We start from the raw sequence: 6,501 nt of genomic DNA, 5'->3' as shown, positions 1-6,501 counted from the left end.
TTTCTTTTCTTCTCCTCTCTCTCTCTCTCTCTCTCTCTCTCTCTCTCTCTCTCTCTCTCTCTTAACTTTTTGAGACAGTCTCTGACCTTGAACTTGTTGTGTAACCTAGGATGGCCTTGACTCTTCATCTTCCTGCCTCCCACTGCTGGTCCTCCGTGTGGTGACATATCTAGATATCCATATTTGGAACGTGGTCTTTGGTTGAGGTTGCTTCTTTTGCTCAACCTACCCAGATTTGGACTCTGGCTCAGTTTGTGTGACTTCTAAAGGAGCAGGGATGGGGCAGAGGCTGGGAGACACTGGCGTGACAAGGTCAATGCAAATAGGGACTTGAGGATTCTGCTTCCACTCTTTAACTTCTCAGTCTATTTATTCAGAAGTCTTCCTTGAAACACCTGCTATGGAGTCATTCCTTTATGTGTTTAGCAAACATAAGAAACAAACCAGATAAGTTGAATAGGAATCATCACCCTACCCCGCAAAGAACCAAAATCTTAGTGTTTAGAAATGGGATTTTGCACAAATGGGAATTGCTAAACAGGAGAGGACTGAAAAATCACAAGAGAATACACGTGGAATAGGGAGTGAATGAAACTCTCAGGCTGCTCCCAGCCTCCGGCAAGGCTGGTCTTTTTCTGCAGCTGGCCATCAGGAACACTGCCTGCAAGGTGTCCTCTGTCTGTAACTTAGAGAGGAACTGGGATCATCGGGCAAGGAAGGCTCAACTTGTCAATGCCAGGCTAAGGTTGTAGCTTGGTGGAAGAACGCTGGCCTACCATACAGGCCTTCTTGAGCTCAATCCTCCATATCAGAATAATAAAATAATATCATTGTTTTTTTCCCAAATTCTCACCTGGCTATTCTAACCATCCACTTTGGTCTTGTCCTGATTCTAGCTCATGGGAAAGACTGCCCCTGCAGGGCCCCTCACCTCCCAGACTTGCTTCCTTTTTCTTGCACCTGGATAGGAAAGTGGGAGGTGTAAATAAAACACAACATAGATGGATGCAGCTTCCTCCATGTCTTCACTGGTACACTGTCTCCCACCATTCCTGGCCACAGGCCCACTTAGCTGGAGAGAACACCGAGCTGGTAGGGAACGGGAGATGACAAGCTCGGCAAGGGAGAAAATGTATGGTGGGGAGAACACGGGGTGCAGATGTCACCTAGCAGTGAGGTTTAGGAGTCCTGGGGATGGAGACAGTGACAGGCCCTACCCCCATGATCCTCTACCCCTCTCATGTGTTCCATCGGGGCTCCACAGGAGAATGGAGCAAGGTTACTTAAAGGCTGGAACAGGAGATGCGGAGAGTTGCAGCCCCCAGATGCCCTGGGTGAGAGAGCAAAGGAGCTAGAGGAGAGGAGCAGGTGCCTCTCCCAGAAGCCAGCCAAGGAGGGGCTGAGTGGGATGGGTGTAGCCAGACCCAGGCCAAGGCTTAGGACCCATCTGAGCATGTCGCCTGCTAAAGAGGAGTAGAGGCGGGGGAGGGGGAGGGCGGGGAGGTGAATAAATAATAGGAAATAAAACTTCATGAAGCAGAAAATAAAAGGCAGATTATACAGATGTGGCAATTTGAAGGATCATTGCCTCTGTCCTCTTTTTAACTGCTGCATCTGGAGTTTTGAAGGCAGCTTACCCTCTCCCTCCCTCCGTCAGGCCCCTGCCTGGCTGGAGACCCCCACAGGGCCAAGATGTGGGGACAGGAACCTCAAACACCTCTGCTTGTGGCATTTCTTAGGAAATGTGTAGCCACACTGAGCAAGCATGATAGGCCACAGCCATGTGCTGGGTGGGCTGTTTAGGGGAAAAGCTCTGAACCAGGCATGGATGTGGCTTGTCTGGGAATGAAAAGTAGCATTGGTGAGTTCAGTATGTGCAAGGATCAGGTAGGTTATGGCCAGTATGGGGACAGATGAGGTTGACAGGCCAAACCTGGATGGCCAGAAGCAGCTGAAGAACTCGTGGTCAGCATGAGGACCTATAACAAAGAGGGCGTTTGGAGGGCTGAGGCCGAGAGTCTGCTGCCTTTCCTCTTTTCATCTAAATTAATTTGTTACTGTGCCAGGTGCTATATAAACAGACATGGCCCCTGCCCTTAAGGAATTTTCAAACTAAGACACACACACACACACACACACACACACACACACACACACTGGCACTTTGTTTATTTTATTTTAAATATTAATGTATTCCTCACCTTGTTCTGCGGAGAACTTGGGACAACTCACAGGAAATGCATGTAATAATTTAGTTAGATATGAATAGGAAAAAAAAAAGCACTGAGACCATAGAAAACATTCCGTGGGTAAGAAAGTGCATCCTGGGTGGTAGCAGAGCTGGTGTAGGCCTTGAGGCTTCCAGCTGTGGAGTGAAACTATGGCTGTTCTAACACACTTGGCCCTAAGTCAGTGTGCTGGTTCTCAGGAGCACTATTCTGATAGCACCTGGGGCTCTGATAAAGGAAAACTAAGGGTGGAGGGGTCCCTCAAAGATACAGCAGCCAAGTCAGGCCCAGGTTCCCCCAGAACAGCCTAGGGCAGCATCCATTAGGGACAGCCAAGATGGACACTCCCAGGCTCTGCCCAGCAGGAGTAGAGAGATTTGAGACATCATGAGCAAGGAAGGTCTCCTCGCTCTCATTCCTGAGCTTCACCACTCCTGGGCTTCACCACTAGGACATTATTTTCAGTGAGTTTTGGAGCACATAAGAGACAGACAAGGTCAGGGTCTCAAGGGAAATGCTGGCAGATGAAATCAAGGTTTCAAGGTAGATCTGACCCAAGGTGAGGGTGGTGGAGGACCTAAGAAGGGAGAGAGGTAAGACCGTGCGAGGCACGTTCTGTAGACTCAGCGAGGGAGGAATCTCTTCCCTGCCCAGCCCGCATTAGGTGTCAGAGGGAAACAGTGAGGTCAGGGAGGTAGCGTCTGACTGAGTAAAACATGTCTGAGTCCCAAGGGATTGTGTTTCAAAGCAAGGGGAGAATTATCTCAGAATAATTCCTAGTATTGGGAGTTGAAGAAAAATTGTGGGGAGGTGACACTAAGTCAAATTGTGGGGTTAATGAGTGGCACGTGTAGAATAAGTATGTCACACTTCCAGAATGCTGTACTAAATAGGCATGCTGTGGAGTCAGAACTCCAGGTCTGAAGTTCAGATGAGAAGTCTGGGCTAGTGGCTGTCTCCAGACACTCGTCCCCGGAGTTCTTTTGGAACTCCAGAGTCAGCAGCAAGGAGCTCTATGGGTGTGTGCACCTTGGGAGAGAGCTGGGTTTAAAGAACAAAAACAAGACAGCACAGATAGAAAAGCATGGAAGAAGCCCTAAGGGGCACTGCCCGCCTTCGAAGGAAACACACCCTGGATAGCAAAGGGGGAAAGAGAAGGAAAGGGAACACTTTTATTTCAGAGTAACTATAGGAGACCCTAAGACAGCTTCACGGGGGAGGGGGCGTGAGGCGGGGGTAGGGTGGGGGTGAGGAGGTCCATGTCAGTTGTCACGGGCTTTGTGTCGTCATGCATTCCTCCTAATGTGTCCTTTCAATGTTCAGACATCCTCGGCGCTTGCCTGGTCCCAGACTCTGGCTATTGCACGATCCTGGCCTCACTCACACCATCTCCTAAGGTGGAAATGGTTTAAACGATTGACTCAGGGATGGAGCCACGACTGCAAGCTCAGACAGGTTCATGGATTTGAGGTGGAGTCTTCCAAGGAGGGGAAGAGTCTTATCTATTAGATTTGCACTGACAGTATCTGTGGGGGCCTCCTTGTACCGTGACAGTTGCTCCCACACTCTAAGTCAGGATATGGAGCCCCAGAAGAATAAGAGGAAAAATTTCATCTGTGATCCAAACATGGGCACAGAACTCCCAATTGCTGTTAAAGCCTATTTGAGCCAATATTCACTGCCTGGAACCTCTGGGCAGAGGGAGAGTCAGGTGCAGAGGTCTAGTTCCAAACAAGATGGCTGCAACAAGACCTAAGGCAAAGCTCAGAGGTGTGGAGGGTTCCTAGGGTGATTCAGGGAGGCTTCATGCTAATAGTTAACCTGGCTGGCTTTCCTTCCAGGCATTGTCTGAGTTGTTTACATGCTTAATTCCACTGCCTCCTCTATGAGGTAAGTAGTATTATCTCTATTTTGTGGATAAGTAAACAGAAGTATAAGAGGCAGAGTAACTGGCCCATGGTCATACAGCTAAACAACAAAACAACCAAACCCATGCAGGTGGGATTCAACCTCAGTCAGCCCGATGGTCGGACTTGAGTGCAGTCCACACAGATCAAATGATCTACTGGGTCCAAGGCTTCTGGGTGTGAGTTTGGATGAAGGCTGAGAAGACAATGCATTCGATGACTGAAGGTCATCAATGGTCTCCAGTGGGTGTTTCAGACAGGGCTGGCAAGGGAGAGAAGAAAGAAAGAGAGGTAGGTAGAAATGGGACCTCAACAAGGAAGAAGCAGGTAGTAAGGCCCAGCCATCCTGGGCATTTATCAGCCAGCTGGAAAAACAATGTCAGTCACAAGAAGTCAGAGTTCAAGGAAGGCTTTGATGTTCTTTTCATCTTGTCGGTGACACTGGAAGGCATCTGCCAGGAAGACAGTGGGATAGATAGAAAGTGTGCCCACTGAAGGAGAGCAAGAGGTCCATGCTGGCCCTGAAATCATGGCATCATCAAGCTGTGAAATCAGGCGGCATCCTTTCTTCAGAGGAGGAAAGGAGAGCAGATGAGTGGGTGAGCTAGTGAGGTGGTGGGGCAGCCCGAAGAGCTGGAGGCAAAGGTGTCGGGGAGCAATGCAGACAGGCCATTGGGAAGATGGGCCTGAGTGCATTGAACAGGCCAGGCTGTTGCAAGACGGTAGGGCTTTATATTTTGTTTTTATGAGTTTATTTATATATCTATATTTGTCTTTATATTTCACCCCTTTCTTTTACATTTGAAATGTTTTGAAATGATTTAGGCATGCCTAAGTGTTGCAAGAGTAGCCCCACAGTTAGGCCCTGCTCACTGGCCTTACTTATTCATCTCATCTTTGTTTTGTTTTGTTTTGTTTCAGACAAATGAAGCCTAGGGTGGCATGGAACTTATTATGTAGTCCAGAAACTTAGTAAGTGGCTGGCCTGGAACCCATAGTAATTCTCCTACATCAGCCTCCTGAGTGCTGGGATTGAGGGCATGAGACACTACAGCTGGCTCATCCCTCTGAAAGCAAGCCATGCGACTCTCTGCTTAAACACTGCACTGCACAAAAGCCACATTTCTTGGCTATATTCAAGGTGCATCTGTGCCCTTCTGACCCTTGGCCTTTTTATTCTGACTTTCTACGTGCTTTCAACTCCCACACAGTTCCCTGTCCCTAGCTGTACATGGCAGTGAGCCCCTAAAAGGAGAGGATCCAGGTCACAGGCCACGATGATTTTTAGATCTTCCATGGTTCCCGAAAACAAACAAATGCCCCTTACAGAAGGCTACGAGAGCAGAGACCCAAGAAACCAGGAAGAGGTTTACTTCAGGCATCACTTGTATGCAGTGATCCCAGGCCCAGGGACTGCATTTCCTTAGATAGAAGGTCTGGAGTCCCTCTTACAGGAGCCACAGTTATCACTAGGAGCCTCTGTCCCCTTCTTCCTAGACAAGGGCCCACACAACGCACAGGTGGGAAGTAGACCTGCCCATTCCTGGGATGGTGGGTGGGCTCACTCAGCTTTCACTGCTCCTGGCAATTAGGTGCAGCCTGAGGAGCGCTCTTGGCTCCATCTATAAAGCTCCAGAAAGTCTTCCTCTTTTTCTGCAGAAAGATACAAGCCTCTCGAGCCTTTGCCTGGGATAGATCTGTCCAGTAGTGGGAGCCATGGCTCGGGCCACTGTGAGTTTGAAGACAGTGATGGCCCCAAACTAAGATCCTTCTCAATAAGTAGGGCTCTTTAGTCAAGCATTTGACCTGCCCAATGATTGGGAGGTGCTCGCTTGCCCTCCAGTGGCCACATGTTAGAACTGCAGCCCAACAATCACATCTCTAACTGCTCACTCTCCAGGTACACAGTGCCCAGGGTGGACTGCAGGCATCACTGACTTGGTGAGGCCAGGCAGCTAATCTTCCAGCTTCAAAGGCATCCAAGTGAATGGAAGTTCTACATGAGTAAAGTGTCACACACCGCGGACAGACCTTTAACTTTTCTTCTGGTATTAGGCACTAGGATAAGTGTTTAATGAGGTCAAAAAACCCAGTCATGCCCACGCTGGCCCATGCCCATGCCCTGGCCATGTCATATCTACCCATGCTAAGTTTTCTACTCAGTACAATCAGACAGGTTGGACTCTTGTGTGGCTGTTAATTTCTGCTAGATCTCAGTTTAGCATATGTATGTTTCAAACGTGTATACATACCCACCTGACAGGTCTGTAGATTGGATCTCTGGTTGTGAGGCAGGAGTAGGAATAAATGCTTCCCAGAAAGATAATGTGTATCTTAATACTGACAGCTGGGAAACAGTGGGCAAG

The sequence above is a fragment of the Mus pahari genome, chromosome 3 (assembly GCF_900095145.1).
Source record: "Mus pahari chromosome 3, PAHARI_EIJ_v1.1, whole genome shotgun sequence".
In the NCBI taxonomy this organism is placed as follows: domain Eukaryota; kingdom Metazoa; phylum Chordata; class Mammalia; order Rodentia; family Muridae; genus Mus; species Mus pahari.
This window is presented reverse-complemented; position numbering follows the sequence as displayed.